The sequence below is a fragment of the Ambystoma mexicanum genome, chromosome 3p (assembly GCF_040938575.1).
Source record: "Ambystoma mexicanum isolate Mex_15411 chromosome 3p, UKY_AmexF1_1, whole genome shotgun sequence".
NCBI classification, from domain to species: domain Eukaryota; kingdom Metazoa; phylum Chordata; class Amphibia; order Caudata; family Ambystomatidae; genus Ambystoma; species Ambystoma mexicanum.
This window is the reverse complement of record NC_090925.1, coordinates 708,777,176-708,800,524: the sequence shown is the minus strand read 5'-3', so window position 1 is coordinate 708,800,524 and position 23,349 is coordinate 708,777,176. Positions and strand designations below refer to the sequence as shown.

General features: G+C 49.0%; 1 protein-coding gene across 2 annotated transcripts in view; it reads right to left on the bottom strand.

Moving 5' to 3' along the window:
• The window catches only part of B4GALT7 (beta-1,4-galactosyltransferase 7), a 253,740-nt gene that overhangs the window by 117,769 nt on the left and 112,622 nt on the right, over nt 1–23,349 (bottom strand). The gene's annotated exons all lie outside the window — the stretch shown is intronic.

The window sequence follows — 23,349 nt, the reverse complement described above, 5'->3', positions numbered from 1 at the left end:
TCATCACATTGGGCCTCTCCCTTTGGAAGAGCGCATGGAAAATCTTGTAAACCCCAGACCCCGTTCGGTACATGTCCCCCTGTCAGGGTTGGTGAATGCCCAACAAGGTGAGCTCAAGACATACAGGCGAAACTGGGTGGCCAAAAGGTATAGCACAAATATGGGACCTCTGGAGGGAGAGCCGGTGGGTGGAGCTCCAAACCCTAATGGAGGGCAGCGGTATACAGAATGGCCAATTCATGCTATAAATAGTTATGGTGACAGCATTGAACAAAAGGTGGACAGGCTTGAATACTGGGGAAGGGACAGATTAAATGCTAGACACATAGTATGATGTAGCAGAAGGAGGTCACACTGTGTCCAGACTGTATGTACCTGTTGCTTCTGTGCCCTCAAAATACCCCTGAGCTCCCAGCAAAGGGGAAATGGGAACTGGAGCTTCGGAAAACCCTAAAGGACCAAGAGTGGCCAAGAGCACTAAAATAGAGAGCGTTGCCAGAAACGCGAGGTTTTAGCAGACACAATTGTTTGTCACCCACAGAGCATACCTCACCCCGAGCAGGCTATCCAGAAGGGGGTGCACAGCCAATCACACCTGCCCAAGGTGCTGCATGGACGACGCACACATACTGCACATCTTTTGGACCTGCCCAGTAATAGCACAATTTTGGGAACTAATAAAATCGAGAGTTGGGGCTGGAGGGATACAAATGCATGCATGGATGCAAGAATCATACTTGCTGGGCCTGTCCTCAAAGGGTGGCTGGCAGAAAGCGCATCAGGCAAAAATTAAAGACTTATATCAGCGTTCTAGCGAAACGCCGAATAGCGATAGCTTGGAAGTCTGACAAAGGCCCAGCAGTTGCAGCATGATGGGCAGACTTAAAAGAGGTGGACACTGGCAGAATCAATGGTGTGGACTATGGCAATGCAGAGGGGTGCATGCAAGAGCAGCAATAAAATAACAATGGAAAATGCTAGTGCGGGTCCTATTTGCACCCAGTGTCGAAAGCGGCACAGAGACTTCTGAGGCACAAGAGACATAGTTCAAATACCCAACCGATCTACAAAAACATGGCACCCCGGGGCAAGTTGCAAGGCAAAGGCGGACAGCCCACCGCAAAGACCCCTCTTTTGGGAAGGCAGACCTGCACAAGTGTAGAGGGCAGTGGGTATGAACTCTGGCAACACTAGAATGGGTGCCAATACATAGGCTGTTTGTTACTCCCACAGATGTGAGTTGTATGGTACGAGGAGTCGTTTGGTATGTTGCAAAAAACCAATAAAACTTTTTTTTCTTTCTTTTTAAAACAAGTATATAGATGCATGTGTCCCAACTGAAGGGCAGCTGCCCGGTACACCTCTTGAAGCTCTTTTTAACAAATAGGAACAAAGAGGGCCACCCCTTCCTACTGCATGCTGACGCCTCCTCCCTCACAGTGTTCTGTCGGCAACTCTGGGGGCACTGGGCATCCATGGTTCGGGTTGGTCTCCGAACAGTTTCAGGATTGGGGCAGCCATCACAGCGTTTCTACAGGGGATGTCGGCACCGGCTATCATGAGGGTGGGCAGATGGGAATCCGGCCGCTAAAGACTGTACGGCCCGAAGCGGGCCCCACGCCCGGTTGTAAATTGGACAGGGACCGCAAGAGCGTGCCCCCATCTCAGGTTATGCGGTTTGGAAGTTTGTCATGGGGCAGGGCTGTAGGGGGCAGGAGAGAAGTGATTTTGATGTCACTTATGCTTTGTACCAACAGACGATGCAGTTTGGATGATTGGTCATTCCTTTACAGCACGGGCAGAGAATGCAGCCTTGCAATGCAAAGTAGGCTCCAACTTGGGATTTTGGGGTACAAAGGTGATATAGCTGGGTACCCCAGGGATGAAGTGGCACTCCGTGTTACCCTTAATACATAGGCAGCTGCAGTGGAGGCCCGCAGCTAGAATGATGGCGATTCATCTGGGCAGTAATAACCTTGCCAAGTTGGGTTGGGGTCGCTTGCTGGCCCAGGTATAGGTGGCCCTGCGTATCGTGGCTCAGGAGCTACCGGGCACTGGCATATTTTGGTCGGAGATTGCCCCGCGGCAGCTCTGGCATGGTCCCCTTTTCCAGGAAGGGATGGAGAAATCTAAGAGGCGCTTGAATAGGAGCATGAAGAAATTTGCTAAATTGGAGAGTCTTGGATTCATTGGACATTGCTGTTTGACTTCTTTCCTATCGCATTTTGCTGCAGATGGTGTACATCTGTTTGATAAGGGAATGTATGTCTTCTTCACGGCAATGCAAGTGGCACTGAGAAGGGCTGGCTGCAGATGGGAGGTATTGGTGAATATGGCCTAGATGCCAGAGATGAGTTTCGACACTGCGGCTTCAGCGGTGAGCGTTTCAGGAATGGCCGGGCTTGAGCCAAATCCAAGTGACGGGGACAGACTCCCCTCCAGGGCAGTCGAAGCTACAGCATCGGATTTCAGTGGTCCTGAGAATGTTTATTGACTGGCAGTCAGAACCAAAAGTGTATGTCCTCTTATGCCCAAGTGCAAACAGGGAATGACACGGGGCATCCTAGAAAGAACAAGTTACTTACCAACTGATAACGTTCTTTCGACAGGATCTTCCTCCAATGTATTCCACATCTTTGACATGTAATGCCCACAGCTGTGCTGCTTCGGAAATGTTTTCGGCAGAAGGCATCCTACGCCGGGTCGATATCCCTCGAGTGCCTCAGTCGAAGGTGTCGTCATCAGAGGTCATAAGTAGGACGCACGGTGCCCGTAGTCTCAGTTCATGTTTTTTCTCTGCTCACAATGTGTGCCATCACCGCACACAAAGCCCCCTTGACTGCACATAGCATTGCGGGAACGCAAGCTGCAATAGCATAGGAAATTCTTCAGAGGTGCAAGCTGGGAGGGCGATGTTTAATACGTTGGAGGAACATCCAGTCGAAAGAACGTTACCAGTTGGTAAGTAACTTGTTCTTCGAATGGATTGTATCCTCCAATATATTCCACATCTTTGACAGACCCCCAAAGCAGGATCAGTGAGTGGAGGAGGGAGAAGAATGTGATGCACCCAATCAGATGGCAGAATAGAGCACTTCTACCAAAGGTCATATCTTGACCATGGAGAGTATCCAGGGGAGTAATGCTTGACACAGGTGTGGATGAAAAACCACGTTGCAGCATCACAAATGTTCTTAACAGGAACTCCCCTTTGCAGGGCTGTGGTTGTAGCCACGTCCCTGGAGCAGTGTACTCGCAAGCCCCCAGGAGGGTCCTTGCCAGCCAATTTGTAGCATTCAGTGATGGTGAGGATAATCCACCAGGACAAGGTCCGTTTGGTAGCAGCCTGGCCCAATCAGTGTCCAGTGTATCCCACAAAAAGCTGGTCATCCACTCTGACCCTGGACATCCTAGAAATGTAAAAGCTCTCCTAGGGTCCAACCAATGGAGCCTCTCCTCTTCCTTACCAAGGTGAGGAGGAGGATAGAAAGCAGGAAGTACCACCTTCTGGCTCAGATAAAACTCACAGATAACAAGGGGGGGTCCTGGGAGACTCTCTGCCAGACATGAGTCCTGGTTACAAGAGCCTTACCCAAAGTCTTTAGCTCACCATCTTTCACAGAGAAGAAATATCCCAAACATATAAAACTCAGACACTACCTTAGGTAGGAAGGAATGACATACCCTCAGTACAACCCTATGCCCGTGGAACACAGTAAAGGGTGGCTTAGACAAAAGTGCCTGCAACTCGCTCACTCTGCAAGTAGATGTAAGTGCAATCAAGAAAACTGTCTTGAAGGTCAACAGTCTCAAAGGACAAGAGTGCAAAGGTTCAAACGGAGCACCCATCAAGAATATTAAGACTAGATTCAGATCCCAAACCGGCACCTGGAAAGGGGACGGCGGGGACACATTTGTGAGCCCTTTTAGAAACTGGAATCTTAAAATAAGAACATTCTTCAGACGAGCGCTTGAAAATAGACAGCGCTATCAGGTAACCTTTAATGGTACCCACTTGCAGACCCTTGTGGCTCAAAGAACGCAAGAAAGAGAACCATCGGAATAGAACACTGAAAAGGATTGACATTGTTTCCTCTGCACCAGTCGCAAAAGTTACACCAACTGTACAAGGATTTGGTTGCTGGCCGCCTGGCCGAAAGCAACACCTCCATCACGTCATCCAGGAGTACCCAATCCTTATATCTCAACCTTTCAGAAACCAAGCGTGAAGGTTGAGAGTATTGACCTCTGGGTGGAGAACCAGATCACCCTCCCGCGAGAGAAGATCCTCTCGGGGGGGGGGGGGGAAGACTGCATGGAGGACAGATGGACATTTCTAGAAGGTCCGGGTAGCACGCTCTCCTGGCCCAATGTGGAGCAATGAGGATCATGTGTGACCCAAACCTTTGTAGCCTCCTTAGAAAAAGAGGAATGACAGGGATTGGAGGAAACTCGTAGAGAAGTGGGAATGACCAGCCCACGACGAACGCGTCCCCTAAATCTCCTCTCGGGAGAAATTCCCTTGAGCAATACCTCTCACAATTCCAGAAGGCACCAGTCGCAAACAGATCTACTTGAGGGGTTCCCCAAAGGGCAAAGATCTCCAGAAGGTCTTCCTGAGCCAACTCCCACTCGTGGGAGACTGCGCTCTGCCTGCTCAGAGCGTCTGCCGCCATATTCTTCTCTCCGGCCAGATGAACCACGGAGAGCGAGATTCCTTTCTGTATTGCCCAGGACCAGACTGCATCGCCTCTCTGCAGAGCGAGAGCGACCCTACACCACCCCTCTTGTTGAGGTAATGCATAGCCACAGTGTTGTCCGTCATGATCAGCACACTTCCCGCGCACAGCCGGCAGAAAAGCCTTCAGGGCTAGCTTGATGGCCCTCAGCTCCAAAAGATTTATGCGAAGTCTGGATTCCGACGGAGACCAACGACCGCTGACGGTCAGCTCGTTGGCATGAGCTCCCCATCCTGTGAGGGAGGCATCCGTCACCACCGTTAATTCCGGCCATGGTTGCCAAAACGGCTCCCCTTCATCAAATTCCCTTTGTTGGCCCACCACAGAAGATCCCGGAGACCTTGAACGGGACATGAAAGAGATCCGACATCTTGCCTGAAAATTGAGACCACTGTGTTCTGAGGGCCCATTGAAGGGATCTCATCCCCAGTCTGGCCTCTGGCACCAGAAAAATGCAGGATGCCATGAGGCCGAGCAACCTTAAGAATTCGAAAGCCGGAAGACTCTGGGCATGTTGAAATTTGTTGACCATCTGGACAATGTTATGAGCCCTCACCTTGGGTGGCGAGCATATCCAAGGACGTGTCCATCACAGCTCCGATGTACTGGAGCTGTTGGGAAGGTGTCATGTGCGACTTCTTGAAATTGAGGGAGAAGCCCAGCTTGTGAAGCGAGTGGCAGGTGAGGCTGAGATTATCCAAGGCCTGTTCAGGAGAACCTTCCCTGATTAGCCAATCATCCAGGTAGGGGTAGACGTGAATCCCCCCCTCTCCTGAGAGATGTTTCCACCACCATGTGCTTGGTGAAGACCCTCGGGCAGAGGTCAACCTGAATGGCAGGATCCGAAACTGAAAGTGCGAGTCGCCAACGGCGAACCGCTGGTATTTTCTGTGCTTTGAATGGATCGGCACATGAAAATAAGCATCCTGTAGATCCAATGACACCAACCAATCCTGAAGTCGAAGGGTCTGAAGGACCTGAGAAAGAGTGACCATCTTGAACTTGTCCTTCCTGAGGAACTTGTTCAAGCGAAGCAAATCCAAGATGGGTCTCAGTCCTCTTGTGGAATCAAAAAACATGGGGAATACCATCCCTGGTTCCTCTCCACCACACCAGTTTTATAGCGCCTTTCTCCAGCAGGGTCAAGCTTTTCTGCACAAGGAGCGGATCCAGAACCTTCAAGAGAGTTTCCCCAGTGGATTGTCGGGAGGCCGATTTAGGAATGGTAGGCAGTAGCTGTGCGCTATTGTTTCCAGAACCCACACATCTGAAGTAATGGCTCGCCACTCTTCTAGATGCTGAGACAGGCGGTTCTGCACATCCGGTGCAAACCCCGACTTCAGCAACCACGCAAACCTGCGTACCACGGTGCTCACAGCCATGGACCGGCTAACACTATCTGCCGTGTCCAACCCAGATGGAAGAGACTCACACACATGGCATCCTTGCCATCATGCACTATAGCAAAGAACCCATCCCTTTCTTCCCCCTCAGGAATATGCTCAGCTGCTAAAGAGACGCAATTCCACAGAGTGTGCGAATATTTGGCTAAGGCACAAGTGGATTTGGCCGATTTAAGGGCCATACTCCCAGCCGAAAATAACCTGCATGCCCATCCATCGAAGCGTTTGTCGTCCCTATCTGGAGGGATGGTAGTGTATGCCGCCTGCCTCGAGGTAGCCATGTCCGCCTGAACCACCAAACTTCTCAGGAGTGGGGCGAGTAGATCGGTAGCAGGGGTCACCATTAGATGGCCAGTATTTTTTAGTCAACGACTTGTTGACCGCCGGAAGAAACTCTAGAGTGTTCCAAGCAGCAGCCACCCTGTAAAGCCATGTGAAAAGGCAACACTGGGTCAGTGGACAGACCCTGATCCAAAATATCTGTAAGGTCATCCTGATCATCCTCAACTGGAGGGCCGGACCACCCCAGGTACTCAGTCACCCTCGACATCAACCTCCTATAGGAGGATTCAGCATGAGCCCCAGGCTCTGGCCTGCCAAACTCATCTCAGGAGGCCACTGGCATCATGCAAAGACTGACGGAGGTCTTCCAATTGACTGTCCTCCGAAAAGACCAAGTCTGGAGCTTTCGGAGTTTCCCCCGGGGCATCAAAATGCTCCAGCTCAATCTCAGACCCCTCAACATCTTCATTAATGTCGTGGAAAGAATGAGAAAATTCTCTCCTTGGAACAGGATGCGACCTTGAGTCAAGCACAGGCCTCACAGACTTGGATAAAGCCTTTCTCTGAGGTTCAACAGCCCTCGGGGCTCCCCCTGGCAAAGTCAGCGCCGTAGGCCCCGATTGCGTTGAGGGCGCCAACGGCTTTGGCGTCAATGTCAACAGAGGCACCGAGGGCCTGGTCGAGGACAAGGCCCAGACAGCAGCACCCGACGGGCTCAGCGCCGATGGCGTCTACACCTTCCTTGACAGCTTCCCAGATTGAAACGGTTTCATCAGGGAACGAAGACCGCGACCTGGATCTGGCACGTCTCTGGCAATCTCCCGCAGCCTTGTCCGAACGGGACCTCGACGGTTCCGCGCAGACCACCCGGGCACGAAAGCGCACGAGCGTCGGATCAAGACCTATCCCCGCCGACTTCAACCGAAGGCGCGGACGGGGCAGTGCCCTGAGATTGAAAAATCTGCAACATTTTCTCCCTGAATGTCTCCCACTCCTCCGGGGTAGAGGATTTAGCGGGGCAAGCCACTTTCCCTGCAAAGCCATCATCCGTCTAGGTCAGGGAAGGCGACCGGTGACAGTTTTCGGGAGTGCCTCGACGAGAAGGAGTGCAGCAAACCACTCCGGGACAGAGATCCCCTAGATTTCCTCAGACGTGGAGAGTCACCCCTCGGGTCGTCGGTGGAAAGACCAGTAGATTTCTTAGATTTACTGGGTTTGGACACCCGACCTACCTGCAACTTCCCCTTACGCTCCCGCAAGGCTTTGGCAGTCAGCGACTGACATTTCGAGCAGTCAGTGTGTGGCTGACCGGCCCCCGGAGGGGGCTCTAGAGGGACATCCTACATAGCAGGCTGCCCCTCTCGCCCCCCCATTCCGGGGTTGGTCAAACTCTACTCTTCCTCCCCTTGGAGGCGGAAGAGGTGGCCCCCTGGGCCCGACATCCGGTCGCAGGCGCTTGGGGGATGCTTATAAAGGTGGGGGCTGCAGCAGAACAGTCTCTTGTTCAGCAGCCCCCCCCCCCTGCCTTGTGATCCCCACCCTCCCTCACCCTTCATTGGGTAACAGCTTGAAAATTGTGAAATTGATTATGTTTTCAGTATTAAGTAGTGCAATCTTTATTTTAAGGCAGTTCAGTAGCTTGGTGAGGCGTTCACATGACCAAGTGATGAAAATCAATTCCTTCTGTCATCATTAGGTTAATACATTGTCCAGATGTATTGAGCATTTTGTTATTATTGTTATGTTTTTCAGCAGTATCCAATTGCCTTTTTCTGTCGCAGGCGGAGTGTCAGGGCGCTCCTAGCCAGAGATGAGTTTTGACGCTTCAGCTGTGAGCGGTTCAGGAATGGTCAGACTCGAGCCAAATCCAAGTGACGGGCACCGACTCCCCTCCGGGCCAGGCCAGTTGAGGCTACAGCATCTGATGTCAGTGGTCCCAAGAATGTTTACTGACTGGCAGTCAGAACCAGAAGCGTATGTCCGCTTATGGTTTATGCCCAAGTGCAAACGGGGAATGACACGGGTCATCCTGGAAATGTATATTACTTTAGTATGTTGCTGGGACCGTCCCATTTTGTGTTTCTCTAAATAAACTGTGACCTTGTGTTTCCAAATACTTTACAATGGTGTCTGTGGTTTATTATGTAAGAGAATATTTGACATGCTGTGTCAAGAAGTAGAAAGGGGGGGGTTGATGTGCGGGGGGGATCGCTCTGCTATGTGCAGAGTTGCCTCGTACTAGAAAGAGTGCATCAAAAGCAACCAGGAAGACAGCACGGGACAACACCATGGCCTCACGAGACGCTGTACCCCTCAAACCAAGCTACCAGAAACTGGGACCAAGATCATCAATAAAGCAGGAGTGCAAAAACTAGCCCATACCACCAGAGTGCAAAAAACCTGGACGAACAGACAGACCTCCGCACTAGGGTGACCAGACGTCCTGTTTTGCCAGGACTGTCACACAATTGGATGCTGTGCCCCCCTTTCTCAAGATTAGTTTTCAATTGGAAAATGCAGTGGTCCCAGTTTTTTGTAGTGAGTCTTCATGGTTGGCAGGCAGGAATTCACAATCTCACACAGAAGAAATGCTGCATTTTATGAATTAAGATAGTGGTAGTTTGCGATAAATTATTTAAAATATGAGTTTATTCCATCAGTAACACTACCACCTTCTACTCCAGCCGCTATCCGAGTGTAGTGCCTTGATAGCCACTCAAGAGTTAGTGGTACTTTAATGTTTGTGCCCTGTCCAGGTTTTTTACTTATAAAGTCTGGTCACCCTACTCTGCTGCACATAACTGGTGCACATTTCTTCTCAGAGGGCTGACTGTGGAGCAACGTGATGACGTTTTTAGAGTTTCTTCGCTTGTACAAGAGCACTGAGTGAGATACACCCAAAATGAACGAAAATAAAAGTCAGTCAATAATGTAGTAGTGACTTTCCTAGTGCTTTAGGTGGGATTAGAAATCGGGGGGTCCTCTCAGAGGTGTGGCCCAAGTATGGGTGTACTTAGGCCATGACCCCTACAGAAAGCCCCCCCCCCTCGCCTAAGGGGCTAGGGTTAGCTAAAAGAAGTAGAGCTGGGGCGCACTGGCATTATTACCTTTGATGCGCCCATCCCCTCCTTTTAAGCCAAAGAAGGGGCTGGGCACACCAAAGGTGCGACACCAATGTGCCCCAGCTCACGCCCAGCAGGCAGCCTTTTCATTCAAGGAGCCATGTGGTGCAACGCTTTAACCACGGGCTCCTTGAATCAAAGTGCTGCCCCTGCAGCTGATGGGTCTGTACTCTGAAACAGGAGGGGGGGCCTGGCAGCCCTCCTTTTGTTTCTGAGTAACTAGCCATCACCCAGCATGAGAAGCCATGGGGCTTTACACTGGGTGATGGCCATTTACTTGGAAACTAAAGGAAGGCTGGCCAGTCTAGACCTCTTCCTGTTTCAGGGTACAGAGCCATCAGGCAGCCCGCACTGCAGGGCTACACGTGTTGCTTGCAGGTGTCGGGGCTTCGGATTAGAAAAAAAACAAAAAGGCATTGTCTTTTCTTTTTTCTACACTGAAGTGCTAACAGCTGCAGGCAGCCCGTGTAACCGTGCAGCCACTACATGGGCTGCCTCAGGTGTCAGCGCGGCTGGGGCTAGTCGGGGGTAGGCTCAGGCAGGGCCCCTGCTTGGGAGCCCTTTCTGGAGACTGCCAGGGCTCAGTCCCGGCTATTCCTGGCCCACTTAAAGCACTGGACTTTCACTTTAAGCAGGGCACACTCACGCTACTACAGTAAGTACACAGCACCTTGCTCCTCCAATAAAGACATTCATAAAATGGGAACGGGTCTGCGTTATTTCATGGAATGGATACCTCCACACAGCGTATGGTACAGCACAAGGGCAGAGTGTGCCTGGGGAGCAGACGTGAAATTCACCCACTTTACTTTTACTCTTGGAACGTATGGCTACTTTGGGTCTAGACTGTCGAGGTGGTTGCTGCCCTGGAGTGTTACCTGCATGTTTTTGTTGGTGGTGTGTGGGGGGAGGGGTTGGGTGAGGGCAAGGTACCAGGGTCAGCCCTCTGCTTTGCTCTACATTTACAGCAGTGGCAGTGGAAATACCCTGTGAATGTTCTATTTGTTTGCACACTGCAGGGTCAGTCCACCATTTCCTGCTGTACGTTCTGGACTAGCCTGCTGCCCATAGAAATTAGGCGAATTTTGTGAGAGCATTGACGAGTGCTGCGAGACAGGGAGAGGATGCATGCAGAAAGGTCCAAGGTGCAGATTCAGATATATCATCAGTGCCAAAGGGCAGGGAGCTACGCAGGCTTAACTTAGTGATGCTGTGGTTTACAGATAGGTCCTTGAGGTATTTATTTGCATTTAACTGAGGAACAGGGATGTCAAATTCGTCGAGAACAAATGGTCAGCCAGTTCATGAGGGTGTAAAAAAGTGATCGATATAGCAGGCTCAAAACAAACAGAAAAATAAATATATAGGAAAACAGGCGTTTTACCAAAGCGAACATTAAACTGAGGAGAGCAAGTGATAACTAAAGTGGAGTACTATTTTAATATACAAATTACAATATTAAGCACCACTGGAAGCAGTGGGGGGGGGGTCAGGGCGGGAGGATGAGGAGAGCGCAGGGGGGAGCTCCCTCTTTAGCGAGGAAAGGGAAGTTTAAGACTAGCTTTGACGAGACCACAGTTAGGCTGGCTTTGATTGTTATGGGCACTGGGATCCAGTGGAGCAGGCAAGTAGGGAGAAAGAGCGGCAAAGAGAGGAGGTAGAGGGATGGTATGGCACTGTGAGAGCAAAAGCAGAGGATGATTGGAGGGAACAAGATGGTGAGGGAACAGAAAAACAGACAGGTACTGACAGCTTTGAAGACTAGGAGAAAGAACTTGAAAAGAGCAGTCTTGCATGGAGAGCCAACCAGCATGTTGTCTTATAGGTAGAAGATGGAGAGGATATGGGTAGGTTGTAGAGAGTGAGGATAGCAAGGTCAAGGATTTTGTATGGAGGGAGGAAGGCAAGGAGTAAACTTGAGCTGTAGTCCAGTTTTCTGAGCACAAGAGTTGAGACAGTTTTTGTAGAGTGGTATGTAAAAAAGAAAATTCGACTTTTCCAAAGGTTCAGGAAGTTAATACGAGCAATCATAGGCTGCCATCAAAGAGGACACCCAGGGGACGCTGCTGAGCAGCAGAAAATGCAGACGTGGGATTTCGGCACTCCATGAGGCTGTATATATCCTGACAAATATCCTAAATTAAAGTTGCTTGTGAAGGCTCTAAGCTGTGGGCGATCGTAGCGGAAGGTGCTGGCGACTGCCTGCAGCACTCCGGCTGTATTTGGTGGCCGGAAGGCGGAGGAATGAGCCAATTGCCGCTGCAGCTGGATGGGGGCTTTTGTGGTGCGGTCACCAGACTGCTGTAGGACCGGGGGCGCTCCGAGGCCGCCGCCCGCTCTGCCAACCCTCAGAAGTGAATACTGGTGAGATCGACAGCAGAGAGGTGGCCGCACAGCAGCAGTGATAACTAAAGAATGATGGAGGATGAGCGGGAGGCGAGCAAGGTGCCCTACGGTGGATGCCTACAGCGTGGGCCGTGCTCCCACATCGAAGCAGCCCGACAGCAGGTGGCCCGGCGGCCAGAAAATAAGCAGCAACTTAGCCACGTACATAGCGAAATTGACTCTGGGGACTCTTTCCCCCTGCAGAAAGGATCTGGTCCCTATGCTCGGGGAGCCCACAACGTAAGAAGCGGAGTCGGGCAGGGAGACTGCCTGATCATTAGTGGCCTAGCCTGCAAACAGCAGGAGTGTGCCCAGGGAGCGGTGGAGGCCCCAGTTCAACGGGGGACCTGTGCAGACATTGTGGACTAGAGAGACCATCACAGGGATAAGGCCCACTGCCTGTTGGGTGGGCTACTCTCCCCCGGAGTTGGGGGCAGCCTACTCAGGAGCACCTGCAATTAGCAAAGAGGCAGAGTCTCTGCAACCAAGGACCCCAGGCAAGTTATTCGGTGACCAGAGATGACAGGCTTTGGGCCCTGGTGTAGATAGCAGCAGCACTGAGTGAGACCACCTGGAAGCCAGTAGGGGGATTCGAGAGGCATCTGCAGTGAGTATCTGCCCAGCCGGACTCTGCACGTGGTAAGGCAGCCTGCGGACAGAGGCCTGACAGTGTGGGTGTGAGGTGCTGACTCAGATTGCTCCCCGTGTAGGTGGCTGGAAGCCTAGTGCAGGTCAAGAGGTTCAAGGGGAACCGCAAAAGACAGACCAGGCGTCACACGGACTGTTTCCAGTGAAAGGGGAGGACGGCCAGTGAGTGTTCTGTTGGAAAGAGACACCCCTCCCCCACATCACAAAATGGCAGAGAAGAGGAAAAAGGCAATGCAGCAAAGCAAAGAGCAATTTGTGGTTTCTGGCCCGCCGAAGTGGAGCCCACCACCGCCTCCAGCATGGAAAACTCGCACACAACTCAGCCATTGCGCCTAGTGTTATCATGGGGGCCACTGCTGAGTATCGGCCCTCAGTGGGGGAAAAGATTGATGGACTAGCTTCTGAGGTCTCCTTTCTGTGGCAGGACGTCCACAAGTGGTCTTCGAGAGCGGGCGAGGCATAGCAGCGGATATTGGACACAGAAGACGAGGTGAAGAAGATGGAAAAACAATTGACAGTGGTATCACAGAAGCTTAAAGTCCTGGAGAGTAGGGCAGAGGACAGTGAAGGGAGATGGAGGTAAAACAACCCCTTCATCCTTGGGATTCCAGAGAAGGTGGAGGGACCCAGCAAGGAACCTTTTCACAAAAAGTGCCTTAAGGATTTAATAGCACCAAAGAAACTCTCCAACTTCTTCTCAGTGGAGAGGCTCACAGGGTACCCACGGGAATACCAGTGCTGGGGGCTTGCCCATGCACCATTATTGCAAGACTTCTGAATTTCAGAGATCGGGATGCCCAGCTACAGATGGTTAGGGAGACTGGCACGGTCACCTACAATGGGTCCCGCACCGGCGTCTTCCCCAATTACACAAGAGAGGTGCAGCGGCAATCCTTTGAGTCCATCAAACGAAAGCTGCTCTCGAGTAGTATTAGAAATGCCCTTTTTTTCCCCCCTTCGCACAGGGGCTTTTGCCTGGTATTTGGTACTTACGGGAGGATGACACGTTACAATGGAGTCCCGTTCTTAATGTGAAAGGTAAGCACGTGCTCGAGCATTAAACGTAAATTGATACTGCAGTTCCTTAATAGGCACTGCCCGCACTTACCTCCCCTGACTGAGACCCACCTGGCAGGGTCAAACTCACGTTTTTCACAAACAAACTATTGGATGGCCTTTCATGCTGGCTTTGCCAGGGGGGGCGAGGGGCACTATGATCTTAAACCATAAAAGGGTGCCATTCACGGTCGCTGAGGTGCGAACGGACCATCTAGGAAGGTACAGGTTGATCCAGGGGAACTCTGGTGTGCCACCTGGGGTATTGTGTGCGGTCTATGCGCCCCCCCTCCGTTCACAAGGGACTTGCTCAATGACCTTCAGAAGCTTGTGTTGGGTGGTGCAGACAAACAGGTCCTCAGTGGGGATTTCAATGACCATGCATACTGGCTTGGACAGGTCTTGCGCAGCAGTAGAAATCCAGAGGTACCCACTAAATTGGGCTCCTTTGCTGGGGCAATGGGCTGGTTGGATACCTGGAGGAGTTTGCATGCTGGGTACTCCTTTTTCTATAGGGTTCTGTGGTGTCTGGCGGGTTTAACTGCTATGGTTGGGTGCTGAGTGAATGATTTCTAGCTGTCTGTGTGGGTCAGCTACTTCAGGAATGTCAGAAGGAATGTAGAATATTGTGTGAAGGGGATTCTGGAGATGGGAACCTACAGTAGAAAGATGCTTATCTCCATCTCTCCCCTGTAACCTTTCTGCCTGAGCCCCAAGTAATAAAGTACATTTCCTGTTTGTACTTGCCCAACTCCTGCGTGGTTCCTGTGTGTTGGCTGGCTTACCCGTGGCTCCCAGATGCTACAGGTTCCTTCTTTTTCCAGGTTGGACTACCTGTTTATCACGCTGGGTGATGGACATAGGTTGCTCTCAGTGAAATTCATAGCCAGAGGGGTTTCGGACCACTCTATGCTACTCATATTCAAGAGTGGGCGTGAGAAGCCTGCGCCTACTTGGAGTCTGAACTCGTACTATCTGGGTTTCCCAGAGTTCACGGAGGCATTCGTTCGCACTATACATGAATATTTCTCACTTAATGAGGGACCAGTGAATAGTTCTGCCACGATTTGGGAAGGGTACGAAACGGTTCTCAATGGGGGAGCGGCAGGGTGATTTCATGGGTTGCGGGCCAGACGAAACAACATGCACTGATGAGTTAAGATAAGAAGTGTTGTGGTTTATAAGGGTGAACTGCAATGGAGAAGCATATTACTGCTAATGAGTTTAGATTAGTAGTGTTATGGTTCAATGGGGCAAACTTTATTCTTTAACAAACAGGAACATTGTGCGTGTGAATGACGTGATGTGGGAGAGTGGAGGTTACATTAAAATAGTGCCTTTATGTTTTGTAGAGAGCAGTGTGTGCGTTATGGGATAATCCTCTGTTGTAAGTGGATTTTGAAAAGGCATTTGATTCAGTACATTTGGATACATTGTGGGGAATGATGGAATGTATGGGTTTTGGGGGAAACTTTTTGGGGAGTGTGAGGGAGGTGTGGTATAGAGCAGCAGACAAAGACAACGGATCCACATTTCAAAAACTTTTATTTATGAATTTGCTTGGGATAGTAGAATTCCTAACTGGCCCCAACTCTAAAAATGGGAGCAATCTCAACCACTAAACAGTAACAAATACGTCCAAGTTAGTCTGCTCAAAATAAACAGGCCTATACTAAGAAAACCTAACCTTGCCCTCCTTCTCAAGATAACAAAATGTGTTAAATTAATACAAAACGGAAAAATAATGTGTCAAAAAGAAGTGTCAGAATGGCTTTGTCACAAACTCCCTTCCCCAGGTTCAACCCTACAGTGTCTAAAGAGTTTATTAAGAAACAAAGGATAGGTGGATTGCACCATTCCATCAGTCTTGCACACTTTGACTTCCTGGTATAGTTCAACACTTCAATCCTAGGCTTTCAATTTCTGGTAGTTCAATCACTTCCTTAGGCTTCACGTGCCACGTCATCTATATTCAGTTCATATGATCTCAATTTCTCACCTCTGCTGGGCATGAGCCTGTCGTGTTGTTCAAGAGGGATCCCATCCCCACGTTTTTATTTAAGATCTTTCAGTGTCGGAGACTTTCGGAAATAACTGCAAGAAAATGTACATAGACCTCTGCAGGATTTCAACTTCTCTTTTCATATTCTTTCAATTCACAATCTTCTCTTGCAGCACCAATGTCTCTTGGTACTCTTAGTTCCTATTCCCTTTTACTTGCCTTCTTGGCCTGGTTCTTTATATTTTACTTTTGCCCTCATAGGCATTCGCGCTCTGAAACACTTATGTATCGCGATCTGAACCACTTGTGTATGAGCGCGATACAAATAAAATATATCATGGCTTGTTTCACATTCCTCTTATTGAGCTTTCTTTCCTTTGATCTTCGCTCGTAATATCTTTCAACTGTTCACAAAAAGTTCCTAAGATTTCACAGAGACTTTCGAATGTGCGACTTCCTCTCTCAGGACCACTCTGATAATCTGTATCCTTTTCCTTTAACAATTGCTCTCTTCATTTGCCGGTTATCAGAACACACGCAAACCATCAAATTTCAAATCACAGTCACTTTCGTTTTAACATCAACCGGAATTTTGTTGTGCTCGATACCTCACTGGTTGTGTTAAATGAATGTCTTTCATCTTGTCCTCGCAGCTCAAGGCTGTTACGAATGCTTCAGCTGCTCCTCTCCAACTCCAAAGGTCGTGGGCAGTTTCGTGGCATCGTGAAGGTCTTCTTTCCTCCACTTGCTCAGCTCTTCGAACACTCACAGCTTCCTGAAAGCTTAGAAATCTTGCCTGGCTTTCTCTCGATCCTCTCAATTGATAATCAGCCCGTTGGCCTTCCAACTCCCACCACCTGGTTTGCATCCGCCTCGGAAGAGCTGTTGCTCCTCATGCCAAGCCTCGCTCAAAGTGTGTCTGCGCGTGCCACCTTTCATTTTCACAGGGATACTTCTAATTGGCAGGTGTACATTAGTAGAGTTATGTGCCTGACTCTGCCTGGCCCAGGGTTCGAAACTGAGGGGAGCTGGGAGCCATTAGAAGAGCCTGGTTGGCTTGAAACCAACAGCAGCTACGTTTGGCTCCTAGGGCCAACTGCTGCCTTCCAAACATGTAAATGTGACATCAACTTTGAGCATTTGTGAATATTAATAAAGAAGAATTAGAACACATCTAATACACATTTAAACAAATTGGTTAATATAAAACGGACAAAGGGGCATCTCGGATTGCTCCTTATTCACATGCTTGCGTCGCATCTAGATAGAAATGTGATTCTTAGCATGCACCACACTCAGAATTCTGAACCCTAGCTGGCGTCGCATATAGATAGAAGTGTGACTGCTAGCATTTGCCACACTCGGGATTCTTGCCTTTAGCCTGCGCCCCATCTAGATAGAAACGTGACTGTTAGCATGTGCCACACTCGTATGGAATTCTGAAGCTTGCGTCGCTTCTGGATGGAAGTGTGAATGTCGGCATGTGCCGCACCTAGATGGAATCCCATAATTGCAATGGACAGCAATGGCAACTAACCAACCAACTAACAATTCCATTCCTCTGCATACACCTCTCAAACTCTAACCAACCACAAGCCTAAAACGCAGCAATCCGCACAAACTTCACAACAATGCAACTACAAAACAAACCACACAGACTTTCACAACAGCACACGACGACTACAGACCGTAAAACACCCCAAGCCCAGCCAACGGACCCACTGGGCTGAGGCTGCCAACAGCACATCACTGCTCTTGCACTTTTCCAGCTTATTCCCACTAAGCCACCCCCTCTCCTGCCCTTTTTCAGAGCCACCATAGCGCCAGGGGACCACTTCAGTGGTGATAGTGCGCGGTACAAATGTCCTTTAACATTAACATGCGGTAGCTCCTGCCTTCAGGGGGATGCCCGACACCCAGGAGCTGGTTTAAATTCCTGCTCATAGAATCTCAATTTCGAACCCTGCTGGTCACATTACATGGACAGGGCGAATGCAAGTCAGGGGAGGTATTCCTTCTGTCCTCATTCCTCATCTTCCTTGGTACAGTACTGTTGTCAAGACAACGTAGGGAGGAATTATGGGAGTTGTAATTTCCCATAAAATAACAAGGATAGGGTTTAGATGGGTTGTGGAAAAAGGGGATACCATGTCTCAGTCTCACCATTGGGTGCTTCTCCCCCACTCCCCGAGGACCTCCTACCCAGGTGATCCTCCCTCGCTTGTCCACCCCCAGGGTCGGGATCCAAAAGCGATGGCCTTTCCCTGGCCACCGGAGTAAGGGATCCCCAGGGTCTAGGTTGTGATAAATGTGATAGTTTTTCACAGGTGGGTGTGCTTACTCTATAAATCGCCAGTGGCTGAAGTAAAGGTCAATGGGTTCCGCTCCAGGACATTCTCCCTCAGGCGGGGGAACAAGGGAGGGCTGTCCCCTTTCCCCTCTGCTTTTCACCCTAGCTGTTGAGCCACAGGCAGTGAAGCTCTGGGGGAGCAGAGTGGGAGGTTTTTCAGTGGCCCTGGGGAGGTGAAGAGCGATTATCTCTATACACAGATAACCTGTTGAATTATATGGGCAATCCACAGGTATCCTGTTGAGCAGGGACAAAGATATTCCGCGATTTCCAGGCGGTCAGCGGCCTTAAGATCAACTGGCAGAAATCGGTCTTTGACATACAGGGCGGGGGATGCAGCGCTCCCATGGGAGTGCCCCTATAAAAAGGTATCTATGACAGGCTTCCGTTATCTGGGAATACAACTGGGCCAACACCTCTCGAAGTTTCTTGACCTGAATTTACACCGGATAATGGATACACTTAAGTCAGATGTCCCACATTGGCAGTCCCTCCCACTGAGTTTAATGGGCAGAGCGGCCCTGTTTAAAATGATATCCATGCCCAAGTTTCTTTATGTATTGAAGAATGCCCAACTCCCGGTCTCCAGGAAAGTGTTTGGACGGATTGAGGGAACCTTGAGGGAGCTTCTCTGGGAGCGGGAAGGCTTGCATCGCCCTTAAAACCCTCCAGCGGTCAGTCTGGGAGGTGGGGATTGGCTTACCCAGTCTACAACAATATTACTGGGCAGCTGGGTTGACTCATATTGCATCGGAAAAGGGCTGGATGCGTGGGGAGGACCTCAGTGCAGGTACTTTATTCAAGGAAAGGGAGATGGGGTGGGGCCCCGCTCATGACACAACATGTGCTACAGATTTGGGCTGAGGTGCACACACATTGGTTGGGGGGATGCCAACGCCAAGTCAACCCCTATGGAGTAATTCATACCTCCCGGAGCTCCTCTAGATGGGCCATTTCCGGAACTAGGAGACATTGGATTCCGCACTTGGGTGGGGGGGGTTATGTGGTGCAGGGGGATGGTCTCCTTCCCTCCGAGTCTCTTAAGGAGAAGTTTGCCCTCTGGAAGGGGGAACGCATTCAATATATACAACTGTTGCATGCATTAAGGTCACAGTTTCCTGTTCTGAGTGAAATCCCACAGTGCTCCTCCCCCTCCCCCCCCCCACTAGAGGCAAATTTACTACCAGCCAGAACTGAGACGAAGATCATGTCCACGCTGTACCAAGTAATATCTGCTTATGGGGCTCAGAAACTGACCCCCCTCAGGGGCAGGTGGGAAAGGTATATAGGCCCCAACGAATTTGATAAATGGGTAGAAGCACGGCTGTTCCTGCGAGAGACTGGTATATCTGCCAGGCTCCTTCTCATACAGCACAAGATTCTTCATAGGGTTTATTAATCCTGTACCAAGCTATGTGTCCGGGGGGCGGGGGGCGGACGGAGAATGAATGCTGTCTACGGTGTGGAAGGTCAGGGAATACGCTCTACCACACCCTGTGGCACTGTCCTCGGGCTAAAATGTTGTGGGGGAAATGTATAAGAAAATTGTCAAATACACTGAACATTGAGGTCCCTCAAGACCCAAAATGTGTTCTACTTGGGATATGAGGGGGGGATTAGGGGCTCACTAAGTATGAGAAGACCTTTTTGGTGGCTGCTTTGGGACTAATAAAGAAAGGTATTGCCTCATTGTGGGGTTCAGATGGGGGTAGATGGACAGATGTATGGCCCTGGAATAGGGGTGTACAATGTGAGGGGGGGAATGGGAGGAGGGGGGTAGGTAGTGGGGTTTTGGTGGGTGTGCATTGAGGCACTGAGTGATTTAAATGTTTAACTGAAACTTGCAATATGCTCAACAATTTTATTCCCAGTCTGCTCCTTTGTGTTTTTATGCCAAGTGATGATAGTTATGTCTTTTACAGTTCTTTTTTTTACACTTTGTTGATGAAAACAAAAAATAGTTTTGGAGGACCCCAAGATTGCAAGGCAGATGGGAAGGAGACAGGAAAGCAGAGGTTAGGGATGGCAGTAGAAACTGGGAGAAAGAAGACTCATTTTGAGGAGTTCAGTATAAGGAGGTGGAGAGCCATCCAGTGATGAATTGCAGTGAGATTGTTTGTAATCTGTTCCGAAATGGTTGGGGTGAAAAAGGGAAAGAACATTATTTGAGTGTCATCAGCAAAAAAAAGTTAAGAGTGAAAGCCAAAGAATGAGATTAAGTGCAATATAAATCACTGGTATGCCGCCGTGCCATTAGTTTGCTTTTTACAGCGTGTACCTTTTAGTTAAAAGGCGTAAGAAACAGGTCATTGAAGCTTTTTCTTTCTCCTCAGCCAAATATAGAATCGGCACAGACTGGACATTGAAGCACTGCCAATTTCCCAAGTCACAGCTAGGCAAATACACACACACAGCGCCTGTGGCTCTGCAGGTCGTTATGGTCCTCAGGTCATAGACACATTCCTTTTATCAGTGGAAGAGCCTTTCATATGCATGATGGAACATTTCCAACTCAAAGAGTTCGCAAAGCACCTTGCAATTATGTGATAGTTAAAGTGAGCAACACAAAGTGGCCATTAATGATTTGTTTATATCCATGATGTCACAGCTGCTTTAAGTCACTAATCAATATTTTCAACATCATAACAACGTGCTGGAGGGTTGTAATGGATAATCTGCATCTCCGTTTATTACACAACTTCTTTTATCACATGTCTTAAATCATTGAAAGTACAATTGGGTTAATTAGATTTTTCAGGTTGGCATCATCTTGCATTCTGGGAATTACAGTTTACCATTCATGATGTGAAAATTAAAGCCACAATGATATTCTTTTGGCTTAACGTGTTGCTATAAGGATTTACACGTCATGTGGCTTTACTATGCAATTGTTTTTTTTTTTTAAAGTACACTCTATAAGGCATTGTTACTGAAGACCTTGAAATCCAACAATGTGAGCCAAAGTGGGAGCTCCTGGTCATAGCCCACCTCCCCTAAACCCCCCCCCCCCCCACCACCACTCGACAACCGTACCAAGCCTCCCTCCAGGCAGCATTGGTCTAACCAACTCACTCCCTCCTTTTTGAATGCAGCCAGAGTACCACTAGTTCCTTTTTTTCCACTTACACGACTGGAAATGTGTCTTCCAAGGGCAGAGAGATAGATCATGAGGAGCAGAGGTTCAAGGACAGATACTTTAGGGATGCACACATGGAGCAAGGTGGGGGTCAGAGGATTGTCCTTCCAAGTAGGAGGCGATCCAGGCAAGAGCAGATGTGCAAAACTCAAGTTCCTGGGGAATGAGGAGAGAGAAGTGCTTGACGGTGTTAAAAGTAGCAGAAAGGTCCAGAGGGATGAGTAGAGAAGTGAGTTTGGAGTGATGAGCATTAGGGAGAAAGTTGAAGGCATGCATGAGTCCAGTCTCTGTGGAGTGCCTGCTAAAGAAGCCAGATTGAAGTGCATCTCCAAGGCCATTATCCTTAATGTACTTATAGTTATCCGGTCGAAGACCAACTCAAAGGCTTTTGAATAATGAGGAAGAAGAGATACTGGGTGATCGCTTGCTGGGATGTTTGGGCCATTAAAGGGTTTCTTCAATAGGGGTAATCAGTTGGAGATTTGAATAAGGCAAGAAAGAGTGCAGCAGGGAGAGAGCGAGAGGTTTAAGAGCTCCGGGAGCTCTGAGAGATCAGGCAAGAGAGACTAAATATTTGACCATTTGGAGGTCAAAAGGAGTGCATGATGTGTTGGCAATGCGAAGAATGGGTGCTTATTCAACAAAAGAGTTACGGGAGGAGTAGTCGAGAGTAGAAGAGGTAGGGGAAGAGAAGGAGAGTTTGGGAGGGAGTGAGTAGGGCTGCGAGAGTGACGCAGAGGAAAAGTAGTGAGCAAAGTCATTAGCAGAAAGAGGAGGCAATGGATATTGGCCTGTGAGATGGGAGCAAAGACCAGAGGGTAGATTAACGTTTGCATGGACTATTGCAAAGGGAGGAGATTAGGTTTGTGAAGTAGGAGGATTTGGCAGACTCCAGTGCAGGGGTTAGGGGCAGCAATGGAATTTTTGAAGGTTAGGTAGGGTAGGTTTCTGCAAGTTGTCGGTCACAATGCATGTTTTTTGAGGGTCTGAATTTCAGACGTGATCTAAGTGTTAGGACAGAGACTTATAAGGAGGGGTGGTCATAGCGGGATGCCTAAAAACATACCCAGATGCTTATGAATCAAATCCTTCAATACCCATGCCACAGGAGCTTTGAGGCCATTGCAGATGTATGAATCCCTTGCCTGTGCCCCTTGAGACTCATTGTTCGTCACAAGTTAAGTAGGTCTGTACTCAACCTTACCCAAATGGAACCAAGTACTGGGCGAATCGCTAAGGTTTAGGTAGGACCAATGACGATTCTTCGCATGACCTTATACCTAAAGCATGTTCGGTTCAGGGGGATCAACAAAAGTATGTTGATTTGGACCATGAAAAGTCTATTATCTGTCGCGGTCATAATTCTACAGTTGTCATGTTACTGTTGCTGCCTTTCAGGTTTTCAACAGGACACAAAACACTTAATGTGTGGTAGTTTTGGGAGTTCATTGAAAGTATATTACTTTTTTAAGAGTTCCTTTTTGCAGCTCATTGGGCTACAGACCCTATGATTTTCGCTTTCTTAATACCTTTAAAATCCTTTCATTTAAAAGTTCAAAGGGCGCCGAGTATCCCAAAAGTTGGACAGTAAACTTGATTTGTTGCATTATGTATTCATTTAATGCAAGGTCCCAAATTAGCAGATTACAAAAGTCCCACCCACATGACAGCATAAATACAAACAACGTTTACACAATTTCGAACACTGCCATTTCCATTATGCTATGAAGGTTGAATCTCTTGCAATAATACTTAACCTAGTAAACCTTGTACTTTCTATTTTATGCTGATCATGTACTATTCCAACAATGCTCCCCTTCAGTTTGATATTTTCATAGCATTAGCTTGAATTGATGTGTGCCAACTAATCTAAGAAAGTTCTAAAATGATTGTCACTCTTGGCTGGCACCCTCTCGACTAGTTAGGTACATGTTTTTTGACGGATACCTTCTTGAGTTGGAAATTCTGTACTTTAGTGGTTTCCCTGAATTACGTTCCTCGCTTTCATTTTGTACATGGCCAAGCAGGTGTAGCAAGGTACATCGAGTGGGTCCAGCTCCCTTCCCTGCTTCTTCAACTTTATGTTCCTGCTACTTTTTACATAGAAATGGCTGAAGGAAGAATTGACTAACAGTTGAGCTTGAAAGTCCTATACTTAAAAATCCTGGGGTTTTGTCTTGGGATAGTAAAATGCAATCTGGCAAACAAGCCTTCAATGTCTCAAGG